We start from the raw sequence: 15393 nt of genomic DNA on the forward strand, positions 1-15393 counted from the left end.
TGCCAAACTTACTGTAACAAATTCAAAAAGACTGGAAGTGTTGCAGACCAACCGAGAAGTGGACAACCAAGAACATCCACTGACAAAGGTACAACCGATGTGGTGCTGGCAAACACAGTCCCCTACTGTATGGACACTTTTGGGACACCATGTACTTAAACACTGATAAAAGCTTATTCCATTAAGTCTATATTCCAGCATATCTCTGCTTTTTTTTTCTTTCCTCTTTCAAAACTGATGTAAACACTTGAGTTAATGCGCAGACTTTTCCTCACATAAAGGTTGTTAACACTGTTATGACAGAGGCTTACTTATTTACACTTAACGGCTAGAGAAATACAGTAGCCTATATTCCAACTATATATCAACAGTGTGAAGTATTCGCAATAGACATTCCTAAAAATATCTCAAACTAAGCTATGAAACTAATTTTATTTTCATGAGGAATAGAGAAGCCTGATAAATTTCAAAAATATTTATAGGCACTAAAACACTAAGTACAAAATTTCAGTTATTTTATTTAGACGTGATAGGTTCATAACACTGTTGTAACTGTTCTAATAATATTTCTTTTAAACAAATGGTATTTATGTAATTTATAAGCTGTTCAATTCAGGATTGGAGTCAAAATGTTTATTTTGGTATGTAATAATATTCAGGGTGTCCCCAAAGTCTAGATACATAGGAGAAATTACTTTTTTTTTTTTTTTAGCAAAATGTCTCCCAAAATATTTCATATTTAGTTTATATTATTATACAGTTGTGCCCTAAAGTTTGCATACCCCTTGCAGAATCTGCTAAATCTTAATACTGTTAACAAAATAAGACAGATCATAAAAATCCCATGTTGTTGTTTTTTTTTTTAGTTCTGTCCTGAATAAGCTATTTTACATAACAGATGTTGACATATAGTCCACAAGATAAGATAATAGCTTAATTTATAAAAAATTACCCAGATCAAAAATGTACACACCCTTGATTATTAATACTGTGTGTCGTTACCTTGATGAGCAACAACCGTTTTTTATGTTTTGTGATAGTTGTTCATGAGTCCCTTGTTTGTCCTGAGCAGTTAAACTGCCCACTGTTCTTCAGAAAAATCCTCCAAGTCCTTCACATTCTTTGCTTTTCCAGCATCTTCTGCATATTTGAGCCCTTTTCAGCAGTGGCTATATGATGTTCAGCTCCATCTTTTCACACTGAGGACGACTGAGGGACTCGTACACGACTATTACAAAATTTGCAAACATTTGCTGATGCTCAAGAAAGCAAGACGATACATTAAGAGCCGGGGGGTTGTATGTAATGTTTAAAGCTCAGAAGAGTTTGTGCATTAGGTAAGATCAGGGTTGTTGTTGGTTTTTTTTGTGTGTGTGTGTTTTTCAAGATTAGGTGTCTAATAATTAATAAGGTGGATTTGACATTTGAATGTGTTTTTTTACTCCTTGAGCCCACCCCCTAATTCCCACCCATATTCATGAAGCTCCAGCCCCAGAATCCACAGTGGCCTGTAGAGGCCTGTAAATGAGGTGCATCCAAACTTACTGTAAAACCGGATAAGTTCATTTAACTCAAAAAATTAGAGTTTTTTAAATTTTAAATTTTAAGTTTTATAAAAATGTAAAATTTTTAAGTTGATAAATCAATTTCTTTAAGCCGAATACACTTAAATATAACAAAAAAACATTTTAAATGACAAAGTTTGAGTTAAATTTTTGTTATATTTAAGTATATTTGGCTTAAAGAAATTGATTTATCAACTTAAAAAATGTTGAGTTAAATGAACTTATCTGGTTTTACAGTGTACAAAGAAGCATTCCAGATCAGAAGTTAGTTTTACAAGCATGTTACTCAACCGCTTAATGCAAATGAGGCCACGATTTTAACCTTTTTAGTTTATCATGTTTTTACACAGCTTTCAGGTTATTTGTACTATGAGTAAGAAATTAAAAATATATATATTGAATATTGCACCACAGTACATGTTGAAATTCATTGACGTGCAATATTCTGTGAAATTTGCACTTTTAAATGAACAGTGGATAGCTGTCGACATTGATTCTATCTCTATTTGAAGCTGCTTTAATCATATTGTTGTTCCAGGAGCTTTCCTATTATAAAACTTCATGTATGTTTTTCCCTTTGTCCACCTTTTCCTTGTATGAGCTTTGCTAAAGATCTAATGGTTTACTGTGAATCATATTTCCTTCTTGGTAGCATGTACTGGTAATAGTGCTTTTGACTAGAAAGCATGTTTTTCCAAAGTTACATACTATGCTGTTGGGATTAATGTGGGTTATATTTAAACCTCTATTTGAACTACCTGATGGGAAGTAACATAAAACGGATGCTAAATGTTTACCTTAAGCATAACATAATGCTTTTTGTGAATAAATAAACCATGGAATACATACTACTATTACTTTCATATAAAGGTGTTTTAGTACATTTCTAATATACTGAAAGTGCAATCATAATACTTATATTTCAAAATATATTTCAATGTATGTATATGAGCATTATGTTTTAAAATGTATATACTGTAGTATAGTTAATGTGTGGCAAATCATATTTAAATAATTGCATTTAAATTAAGTCTTTAATACTAATTTTGTACGATTAAAGTATATTAAGTATTAATTATAGTATCATACTTTAAGCATTAGTTATTGTTATTCTTATAGTCCTGCCAAGAGAACTTTTCAGGCTGGAATTATAACTATTAATTATTTAAGATAGTCAGAGCACTATCTGTCACATTATCTATTCATACCATAAAATGTAGGTAGCTGCATGTTTATCCATGAAGATGTGCTTTTTGACATGAGTCGCATGATCTGCTAACTATTATTTATTGATATTTGTTAGGGCTACACAAATATTTATGTACTTTTCTTCTGGTCCTGTCTCTTCCCCTGTATTGTCTTTTGTTTGTTACCTAATGTGTGCACCTGTTCTGAGTTTAGCTTTTAATTGGTTTGTTTATTTCTACCCTCATCTTCCTTTGTCTTCACTGTAAAACCCGATAAGTTCATTTAACTAAAACAATTTGAGGAAACTAATTGACTCAAGTTGATAAATCAATTTCTTTAAGCTAAATACACTTAAATCTAACACAAATTTAACCCAAACTTGTTATATTTAAGTGTATTTGGCTTAAAGAAATTGATTTATCAAGTTATAAATTTTGAGGTAATTAGTTTCTTCAAATTTTTTGAGTTAAATGAACTTATCCGGTTTTACAGTGTTCTTGCAAAGTCTTGTAGATGGTTTCAGGCATTACTGAGCCGTGTTTCCTAGTTCTGCATATTGTGTCCAGACCCTCATGTGCACTACTATTTACAGTTATCGCTAGTCCCATGTTGGCTCTGCCTGTATGCGACTTGACATATGCTGTAGATTATGACTATGATGATTTTTGAATTGCCTTAATAAAGAAAATGCTGAGTTTACACACTTGCATCCTGACCACCTGATCTCTACCACACATTACACAAACTCTGCATTAGAAAATTATACACTGGAGATTGCTCAAAGCTTTAAAATGTGCAAACATGCTATCCCACATGGTAAGGACCCCTTGATTTCACTTCAGATACATTCTTTTGTACAGTATTTCTCAAGCATAACGTCACTTTAAGAACTCAGATGATAAATGATGTTATTTAGCAATTCACCCTGAATCAGCAGCACAGCTACACAAAACAGAAGAACATGATGAAGCTTGGATGACTAGAAACAGATTTCTGTAAAGCCGCCTCATGACCATGTCTGTTGTTAATGGCACAATTTAAAAAAAATTCAGCTGAACAGACTAATATAGAAAGTGTATTAATCATTAATGTGACTGAAAAAGTTTTCTGGTGCATAATCAAGTAATTTAGTGCACTTTTCCCCCCCATTAAGTTTAACAATTGATGCCTATTGGAACTTTTTTAAGGTCTACGTCAGCTGTCATTCTCAGGGCTTATGTGTTTTGTAGATTATTTAGCTGGTACAAACACACATCATGACCTCAGTGTTATAAGGGAAGAATAATAGGGATGTAGAATTCTACAGGGTGAGGGACACGGTGGCTTATTGGTTAACATGTTTGCCTCACATTTCAATCCCGCCTACACCCAGTGTGAGCAGAGTTTGCATGTTCTCTCCATGCTTCAGTGGTTTTTTTTCCCCCAGGTACCTCCTCCAGTCCAAAGATATTCAATGTAGGCTGATTGGCATTTCCAAAATTGTCCGTGTGTGTGATTGTGCCCTGCCGATTGTGCATCCTGTCCAGTGTGTCCCCTGCCTTATGCCCCGAGTTCTCTGGGATAGGCAATGAGTGTCAAAACAGTTGTCTTGGTCTGTTCTCGCTTTACAATACTACTGACAAAACCTAGACTGCTCTACAGACGACATCTATTCCTCTTCAAGTCCCTTTGCATGTGATTTTTTCTGCAAGTATTTTTGTGTCTGAGTGTTTCTCAGTATATTCAATAGAGACAAACTATTGCTATATGATAAAAATTCCAGCAGTCCAACAATGTGTCGGCTTTCTTGAGAAATTCATAGGTGATGACAAAAGAAACCCGAAACTAGTATACTTTGTGTCTTTTCTTGAACTTAGTCAGGTTTGTCCTACTGTTCATCCTCCAAAATCTGATAGCAACAAACAAGCAGTGCTGAGGTAAAGAGGAAAGATCTGAGTGTGTTTGATTTTGTCACTAAATAGATAAATTAAAAATGTATTAATCAATAATGAATTTTTAAACAGAAGTAATATGTATCATCAAAGTACGGATGAGGGTTTGTTTACAAATGAATGACTCATTGAATTTTTCAACATCAGTTTTAAGCTTTTTGTTTTCAGCTTTTATTTCATTTGAACTGAACTGTATAGAAAGACTGCTTTATATAGAGTACGATGCCAGAGAAAAAAGTTACATGTAGGTACATTTGTTTTTCAACAGTATTTTCTACATAATTTTAATGTACAATGCAGTATCTGTAGTAATGTGTGTTTAACTCTAGTTATTTAAAACCCCACGTATAATTCAAATGTTAATAAAGAGAAAAGGACAATAGGATGAGCTCTTGCGCATGTAAGAAAATAATCAACAATCAGTTTTTTGGTTTTATTTCTCTTATACCACATCAGTTTGCCAGTTTTTATTTGTTAAATACATTGTAAAACCGGATAAGTTAATTTAACTCAAAAGATTTGAGGAAACTAATTACCTCAAAATTTTTAAGTCGGTAAATCAATTTCTTTAAACCAAATACACTTAAACACAACAACAATTTAACTCGAATTTGTTATATTTAAGTGTATTTGGCTTAAAGAAATTGATTTCTCAACTTAAAAATTTTGAGGTAATTAGTTTCCTCAAATTTTTTGAGTTAAATGAACTTATCCAGTTTTACAGTGTACTTTTGTAATCCATTTATAGTTACATTTAATGTTGTGGAAACAAGTTACTGTTACCTCTTATTTTATAGAAGCTATAAAACAGCGGTTCCCTCACACACCTCTCTTTATATTATACACACTGTAAAACCGGATGGGTTTTTTTTGTTTGTTTGTTTGTTTTTTTTATTTTATTTTTTTATTTTTTACAGTAAACAGTTAATAATAAAAAAAATTTAAGCAGTAGATTATATAATGTATTATTACTGTAAATATTTTTGCTTTATTTAATTGTAAAACACATTTAAAGTATGTACTGGTTGGACACAGTATTTTATGGTAGAAATTACATAAATTCTTCACAGTGTAGGAAACGAGCTACAAGACTAACGAGTGAAGAAATTCCCCACTGCTGATCTTCCAGCTTTAATCACACTGTGGAACACATTTAATGAACAATCTGAAGGCTAAATCGAAGGCATGTCTGTGTGAAGGACACAATGGGCAGCATCCAGTATCATAAGATCCTATGGTAGCTTTCACCTTAAAGAACCTCTGCACCTTTTTTACTTTGCTTTAGTTTTTTTTTTTTTTTTTTTTTTTTTAAATCACTTTTAACGACAGACGTTGTCTCATCCCTAATCCCAGAGGCAACAGTGGCTAGCTTTGACAGGGACACCTGTTATACAACCTCATCCACCATATTAATTGTATTGTAATGTGAGGCGAAGTGAAAGAGATGTTGACGTTAAAGCTGATTTCATCTCAGCTTTAGCTTTCCATTACTCTCTTGACTTTCTGGCACTAACAGAGACCTGCATATCTCCACAGAACTCAGCTACACCGGCTGCTCTATCCTCTGCTTATGCTTTCTTTCATACTCCACAAGAAACTGGCAGGGATGGTGGTACATGTCTGCTGTCTCAGAGATGATGCTTTACATCTCTCTCCCTGTCTCATCTCAACATCTCATCCTTCAAATTCCATGCAGTTACAGTTACCTCCCCGATCAACCGTCTGATCGTGCCCTACAGGTCCCCTAGGAGACTTTCTTGAAGAAATGGACATGCTCCTCAGTCTTTTCCCTACTGACAGCACCACTCCTACTGTCCTTGGAGACGTCAACCTCCCCTCTGACAAGCTAGAGTCCTCTTGCCTTCTTTCTCTCTTCTACATTCCTTCTCCTTGACATTCAACAGCTCCCCACCCACAAACAGGATGAAATGTCCTGGACCTGGTCTTCAGCCGCCCCCCTCTGCAGCTACAGACATCAATGCTACCCCACTTCACACCTCCGATTATCACTTGGTATCCTTCATTATCACCCAGCTATCAATACTTTTCTCCTACCTGTCAAAACCGCCATTCCATCTCTCCTTCCTCCATAGCTTCCTGCACCCTATAAGTCCCTTCCAGACCCCGACTCATTGCGGTTAGCCACAGACACTTTCCTCTCCTCACTTTCCTCCTTAATGGACCTCCTCTGCCCTCTATCCTCTAAACCCAGGAAGATTTCTTACCCTGTTCCTTGGCTGTCGGATGTGTTACTCAGGAATCGGAGAGAACTAAGAACAGCATAGAGAAAGTGGATGAAATCACAACTCGGCACAGATCTTGCTTATCACCACACTCTCCTGTTCAAATTCTCATCTGAAGTGACTTCTGATAAGACTGCCTTCTACAAGGAAAAGCTTGCCCCTCACAAGCTCCACAACATCTTTTCTTCACTACTCAACCCACCGGATCTTCCTACTCTGTGATCCCTAACTGCTGAAAACTTTGCCACCTTTTATGATGAGAAAATTGAAAAAATCTGCCAGACCTTCGCTTCTATCCCAACTACTGCTCTTCTCCCACTGAGGATTCCCCTTCTCCTTCACTGGCACATTTTTCTAATCTAGCAACAGAAGAGATCCTGCAAGTCATCTTGTCCTGCAATCCTACCACCTGCCCATTGGATTCAATCGCTTCCACACTACTCCAGCCCATCACACAAGACCTCCTTCCCATCATCACAACTATCATCAATAGTTCCATATCATCTGGCACTGGTGGCTTGACGGGGGCAGTGGTGGCTTGACGGTTAAGGCTCTGGGTTACTGATTGGAAGGTAAGGGGTTCAAGCCCCAGTACTGCCACGCTGCTACTGTTGGGCCCTTGAGCAAGGCCTTTAACCCTTTCTGCTCCAGGGGTGCTGTATCATGGCTGACCCTGTGCTCTGACCCTAACATGCTGGGGTATCTCTTTTCTTTCTAAAATCCTCAAATGCACTGTCTACAATCAACTGTCTCTCAACCACCAAGATCCTAACCAGTCTTACTTCAAAGCAGCACATTCCACAGAGACTGCCCTTTTGGCTGTCACTGAGAAGCCACATGCTGCTAGATCATCAGTCCTCATCTTCCTCGACCTTTCAGCAGGGTTTGACACAGTCAACCACAAGACTCTCTTGTCCAGCCTCATGAGTCTTGGAATTCATGGTGCAGCATGGCAGTGGTTTGCTTCCTACCTGGAAGGTCCCTAATATCAGGTGATGTGGAGGGGATCCATATCTGCTCTCTGCAGACTCTCCACTGGTGTCCCAAAAAGCTCTGTACTTGGTCCTCTTATGTTCTGCCTCTATACTCGATCACTTGGTGAGGTCATATCCTCAAATAAGTTTTCATACCACTGCTATGCAGACGTATGAAAACTTATTTGAGGATATGACCTCACCAAGTGATCGAGTATAGAGGCAGAACATAAAAGGACCAAGTACAGAGCTTCCAGGTGATTCATCACCATATCAGGGTCTTGTGATCTCACTGGACAACTCTCTTATCCCACATTTAGTTACTGCATGCAACCTTGGGATAACCATGGACAATCGACTGTCCATTGCTATGCTCCCTCCACTGGCTTCCTGTAGCTGCCCGCATCAGATTTAAAGCACTGATGCTTGCATACAAATCCAAAAATCGACCAGCACCCACTTACCTCAAATCACTTATCACACCCTGCACTGTACCACGCTTCCACCGACCCTCTAGCACAGCTAAACTGGTGCCACCATCTCTCAGGTTACAGTACAAGGAAGGCATGCATCAAGACTAGTCTTTGCTCTGGCCCCTAGGTGGTGAAATGAACTTCCACTAGATGTCCAAACAGCTCAGTCACTGGCAGCCTTCAAACGATGTCTAAAGACCTACCTCTTCCTAAAGTACTTAAATTTGCACTTTTCATTTAAAAAAAATGTGTTATCTGTGTGTTTTTCTTACCTTATAATACATTTCAACAGAGTTTTTAGACTGATATTCTTAGTCTGTGACCGTAGTTCATGTATTTATTGATAGAGACTTCAAAGCACTTCTGTAATTTGTTCTGGATAAGGGTGTCTGCCAGATGCCATAAATGTAAATGTAAATATGTGATGGAAGCATTAAATGGCAGAAAAAAGTACTTTGCAGAGTCCAAGAGAGACGTGAAATATTTTGATGTTTTGCACATCAGTCCTGGCATGACAGATGTGCTACCGGATAATTATAGGATGGAAATAACAAAAAAAAAGCACTCTCTTTGTTCAGCTAAACAAACACCGGCATTTACAGTTGCTGCTTATTGCTTTAACACTGCCTGTTGTTTACGCTCAATTTTAGCTGAGTAAAATCTCCCCATTTATAAGTGTATGTGTTTGTGTGCGTGCATGTGTGTATGTGAGAGTGTTATTGAGAGCAATACAAAGAAAATGACTGAGACGAGGTGATGAACCTAAAGGAGAAAATGCAAAAAAGAAAAAAAGGGAGCAAAGTAGAGATGTTTATTACACATGAGAGATGTCATTATGGATGAGTCAGATGAGTATAGAGCCAGACAGCAGATGCCAAGCCTGAGAGCTGTAATCTTCCTTTAATCTGAGATTCACATCGTACAGTAAAGCATCGTTACACAGACACCATCCTCCTTCACTGATGAACTGCCTCCATGAATTTACAAGTTGTTTTATCTGTCTTTTATTGTTCTTTATACACTGTACAATTGTTTATTCCATTCTGATTGGTCAGAAGGGGTAGCAGCTCTGACAGTAGTGCCGGCTATAAAGCAAATCACAGGTTTATATTAATGCGCTTGTTCTGATACCTTATTGTTTCTATAGTAATAACATACACAGGGACTTTGTATGCATGTTGGAAGCTCTACATATTCTAAAGCTAATAATAAATGGATCAAAAAAATTAAGTCACTTATATGGTTAGGTTTTCTGTAAGGAAATATTTTAACATTTATGGGAGAAGTCTATAATGTCAGGTCTTTGTAACAGTCTTCAGGACTGAGGAATTTGTGCTTGAGATGCTAATTGTCTCATGGATGTTCTGCAACATTAAATGTAATTATACTTGGATAAAAAAAAGTATGATGTCCGTCCATTCATCCATCTATTTTCTGTACTGCTTATTCTACACAAGGTCGCAGGGAACCTGAGCCTATCCCAGGGAACTCGGACCACGACACGGGGGTACACCCTGGACAGGGTGACGTATGATGTCATTTTTTATAAATTAAACACTGTAATTGTTTGCACATTTGTGTGGTATAAGAAGAACCAAAAAAAATTGGGATGTGGGAAATAATCAACTTCTGGGTTGTAATAGTAAATGATTATTTTATGATAACAGCATGCTGCCAAGTGCTATATTTATTACTAATTGGAGGTGACTACACAGGTCAATGAACAAATGTAAATAAACCAATGCCATGAAAATTTGGAGGCCATAAGTGATAAGTACTTTATCTTTCACTATATATGATTTTCCCATTTCAGAGCTTGTACTTTTGTTGTACAAAGTTGTCCTTTTTTGTACAGAAACAGTTTGATTGTGTCCTACATTTTTTCTTTAAAAAAAAAAAATAAAAAAAAGATTATCTGATAACAGATAATTGTGTGTAAGAAACACTGCAAGAAATTATGTCAATAAAATCAAAGTCATATCCTGTGGCAGACAGCGATATAAGTTAAAAGGTTCTCACAATATATCAGATTCCTACAATGCAGCATTGTTCCTGTTGAGGATCATTTGACACATCTTATTGAGCTCCAGTGGTAGAAACATTTGTGTGTTTTAATGAACTCGAGCTAAAAGAATTCCATGAAGTATTTCAAGTTTGCACCAGTCAGGTTGGAGCTCAAAAAGAATGTATTCTTATAGTTGGACGCTATCAAAAGAATCAAAACCACCACTGAAGGTAATCTGATCTGACATTAACGTGTAGTAATTTTTTTCATTGCCCTGCAACAGTACAATACATGATGCAAAGGTGTTGCAATTATGATTCAGATGTTCTTGTCTGCCCTGAGGGAGACGATACAGACGCAATGATCTGACTGGGCAAGGGTTTATTTTTTATTATTTTTATTTCTCGATCTCATGAAACATTTGTGCAATTTTAAACTTCATAAAATGAAGTTGTACTAAAAAAGGTATGGATGTTAAACTGGGCTTTTCATACAACTTGAGCCATGCAAACTTTTACAAGGTTATTATAATCAGAATAACTTTGATAATATATAGTATGCTTTTCCAAGTAAGGAATTAAACATTTTGGGGTGTGTTGTTATAGCAAAATAATCAACAACAGAATGGTGCGATGAAGCGCAGTTACAGTTACCACCTCAAAGTTGATTATTTTCCAATAACAGCATGTCCTGAAGTGTTTGATTTCTATTATAGCACAGCATAAGGTTGCCAAAAAGTACAATTTTTTCTTTACTATCCTATCTATTTACATACAGTTGCGTTTAATGTCATGAAACATTGCCAATCAATCAATATGGTTCATATTAACACTTGCAATATAACAAATATATGTTGTGGTGGAAAACACTGTACAACAGACTCTGAGAGACAAATTTAGTTGTGTTTTGAAAGAAATAAATAATGCTGTAAGATACATTTATGCTAGAGGATGGTGATATAAAAATGATTTGATATTTGGAAGAAGCTTATAGCATTTGAGTACTAGAGTGGATCCTGACATTTGTATTTGAAAAACCTGTTCTTTTTATGAAGGAATGAGTCTAACTGGAAATTCACTAAAATATAAATGTCATTTTATATTTTTATCTCTTATTCAGAAGGTGCAGTTATACTGAACAGTGAACATTTACAAAGGATCGTTATATTTCTGGTGTACCTTTGCAGGGATTTGAATCTAAGACTATGACAGTATGTAGGTGAGTCCTGTGTGAAATGCTTAAATATTCCTCTGCATTTGCAAAACAATTAAAAGCAACAACAACAACAACAAAAAAACAATCAAGATCCAGTGATGATCATTTCATTGAGATACAGAGTACAATAATAATGAGGGACGAAGACCTTCATTACTCTGTCACACATAACACGGTTGTTGCAGGTTTCAGCAGCCACTGATGAACCTCACTGACACATTGTTTTAAAAATTGTTTTCTTGTCTGGATTTTATATCAGGGTGTGGATGGCAATGTGGCTTGTTCTGGCAGGAGCTGGCTGTAAACAACATTCACTTCCTCTCCATCCACACCTTCTCCTGTCTCAATCCACCACCATAAATTGAAATGTTCAAAACAATGCTTTTCATCTACTTAGGACATGAGCTCATTTCCAGGAAAGCAGTTATTATTTGTAATCAGCAACTGTTGTGCTGCTCATGTTTACTCCAGCATTCTTCACCCAGTTACAAGGGTTCACCCATTAAATGGTTCTTTAGAGTGATACCACAAAAAGACCATTTTCAGTTAGATTCTTTTGTGATTTTTGTTGTTCCCACAAAAAGCTTAATAATCATCCATAATCCAATACAAATGTTCTTTTTCTGCTGAAAATATGAGTCTCCGTGGCACCTTCACCAAACTATTTAAAGATCCACCAATCAAAAGATTTTTTTTTTAGTAAACCACAAACATTAGTAAACCTTCTTCTAATGCAGGAATTCTCAGATTCAGGGGAGTCAGCTCAGCAAAATTTCCAGCCCAACTATATCACAAAAAAAGAAGAAAAAAACAAGTAAAGAAAAGACCTGAAACTAACCAAAAACATTCAGGCACTGGAAAAGGGAGATTAATTTATTTTCCTTTTATTAGTCTTTGCATGGTAAACAAGTTCACAAAAACAAGTTTTTGTTTTTACCTTGAGGGAATTTATCCTCTTCGTAATCCTGATAATCATTGCAATATATTATATAAGAGTAATGGTTCTGTAAATCATAGATACACTGTTTGAATTCACACATTCCCTTTGCTAGCCATAGCTTACATTTGTTGAAAGTGATTAGATTTAATGCTGGTTATTTGCTTTAAAATTCGATTGTGGCAGCCATGGACTATTTTGAAACTAGCCCAACAACAGATTTTCTTTTTTTCACCTACAACTAGCTTAATTTTTTGTAATAAATAAATAAAGCTACACTGGCACTCCTTTAACTGCATTATGAATTCAACAGACGCACTCAGTGCAGGTTTATTTTATGAACATTAGAGCCGTAGAGCTTTTTAAATCTTCCATTGACATTGTTGACATTATTTATAAGCAACTTTGTTTTTAATTTATTGTGGTCTGGAGTAGACTCATCCAATTTAGCTGACCAATAAAATATGTTAATAATTAGAACATAATAATAAATAGAACAACTTTTATAATGGTTGGTTGTGAGTTCCACTACTGTCACTAAATTAAAAAAATCACAGACCCACTGGCTATGCTTTATGGAACCCTGGAGGTCCCTGAACCCCACTTGGAGAACCACTCATCTATCACATGAATCTAAAGCTCTTTTTCTAGCCCCATTATTTTCAAGAGTATAGTGTTCTTTTATCCCATGGTTTCTCAAATTTTTTTATTTTTTTTTTTGCAATCAGGGACTTTAATTGTAAAATAAATTCCATGGACTCTTCAGTACAGATTTATTAAAAAAAAAAAAAAAAGAAAGCTTCAAAATGTATTTCAGGCTATGTACTGGCGCCATAGATCTTTCATCCCAGATGCAAGCAGACATTATTTAAGACTACTTGTTTTTATTTTATTGAGGTTTGGATTATACCCATTTAATTCAAGTGACCAGTCAAGCAGTCTAATAACTGTAAGAACTCAATAATAAATCAACTTTGATGATTGTGGGTTTGTAATTTCCTCTATTGTAACAATATAAAGAAATCACAGACCCTCTGATTCTGCTTCAGGGATCCCTGAGGGTTCCCTTAATTTACAATGGTTATCCGTCTCACACCATATTCGATTTAAAAAATAAATAAAATGAAAAAAAAAATAAATAAATAAAAACTATTTCTCACCTACAAAACTTTACAAGGCTTTTCCCTGGATTACTGAACTGAATTATTATTTCCACATACGCCACCCCCTGCTGTTTCATGGTCTCTAGATTAAGACTTTCCTCCATGGATGCCTAGTCTTTCAGTGAAATCTCATTTGTTTCCTCTTCCAGTCTTTTTTTCTCAGAGCTATCACACTCTCATTTGTCACTAAGCAGTTCTGATCACAGATAGAAGAAATCTAGATGTCGCTTCAGGCCAAGATTGATGCATCAGAGGCAACTTCCTATTGTCTCCGCTAAGTGGAACTTGATTAATTTTCTATAACAGAGGCTGTGACAGTATAGTACCAGCTGCAAGACAAATCTCAGGCTTAAATTAATGGGATTTTTCAGTAGCACTTTTCAATAACAGTACACGAATATTCCTGCACTGATACCTGAATTAGTCCTTACTTAAATATGAACTGATGATGAGTTTGTAGACATGTATCATGAACTAATGGAAAGCTACTGTAACCTTAACTATGCCATGAGTCTTACAATTTCATACTGGAATACTGACCACCTTTAGTACATGTTTGTTAGTTAATGTATTATTGAACACATAGGGATAAACTAAATCAAACATGCTCTATAAGAAAGAATATGAATTAAGCATGTTTAATTTCAAATTGTTTATATAATTTGCCATATGCAGCTTGATTAGTACATGCCTAAACTCATAATCATTTCATATTTAAGTAAGTATTAATTCAGGGATTAGTGCATGATTATTCATGTACTGTTAATGTAAAGTGTTACCAATTTTTAATAGGTTATTGTTTATATACAGTTGCAATCAAAATTATTCAACCCCCCATTGCAAATCAAGTTTATTGTCAAAATTTACAGACTTTCAGCTATTTGGAATGAACGAATCAAACAAAAGCAATTTAAATAGTTCAACACGACGAATGCTTCAAGTGGTTTCCCCAAATTCAACTGAAAATGCAACTTATAATGATTTCTCCAGTTTCAAAATTCTTCAATCCCTTCATGGCAAGCATCTTTAGTACTTAGTAGACACCCTTTTGCTGTTGTGACCTGCTGCAAATGAGATGCAGAGCTTCTGGCAGTGTTCCTGAGGAAACTTAGCCCATTCCTCATGAGCAATGGCCTCCAGTTCAGTAGTATTCTTGGGTTTGCGTGCTGCAAGCGTCTTTTTCAAATCCCACCTGAGATCTTCTATGTTCAAGTCAGGTGACTGTGATGGCTCTGTAGATTCTTTCAGGACTTCTTCTGCAACCAAGCCTTGGTGGAATTTGAGGTATGCTTGGGATCATTATCTTGTTGGAAGGCCCAGTGATGCCCAAGCTTCAGCTTCCTCACACACGGCGTGATGTTTTCTCCTAGGATTTCCTGATACTTCAATGACTCCATCTTGCCTTCCACACGCTGCAGGTTTCCAGTGCCAGAGGATGCAACACAGACCCAGAGTATCACTGAGCCAACTTTTCTTGTGCTTTTGGGCCAGTAGTGTTGTACGTCTTGGAGTTCTGGCATGGAAACTTTCTGCGTTTAGTACACGCCGTACTGTGCTCACTGAAACCTCAGTGCCTCAAGTCTTGCTGCAGGTCTTTTGCAGTCACTTCAGGGTTTTTCACAACCTGCGTTCTCAGAAATCTGGTTGTAGCTGTTGATAGCTTCCTTTTTCTGCCCCGTCCAGGTATTTCACATATTTT

Source organism: Ictalurus furcatus, chromosome 14 (genome assembly GCF_023375685.1).
Source record: "Ictalurus furcatus strain D&B chromosome 14, Billie_1.0, whole genome shotgun sequence".
Lineage (NCBI taxonomy): Eukaryota > Metazoa > Chordata > Actinopteri > Siluriformes > Ictaluridae > Ictalurus > Ictalurus furcatus.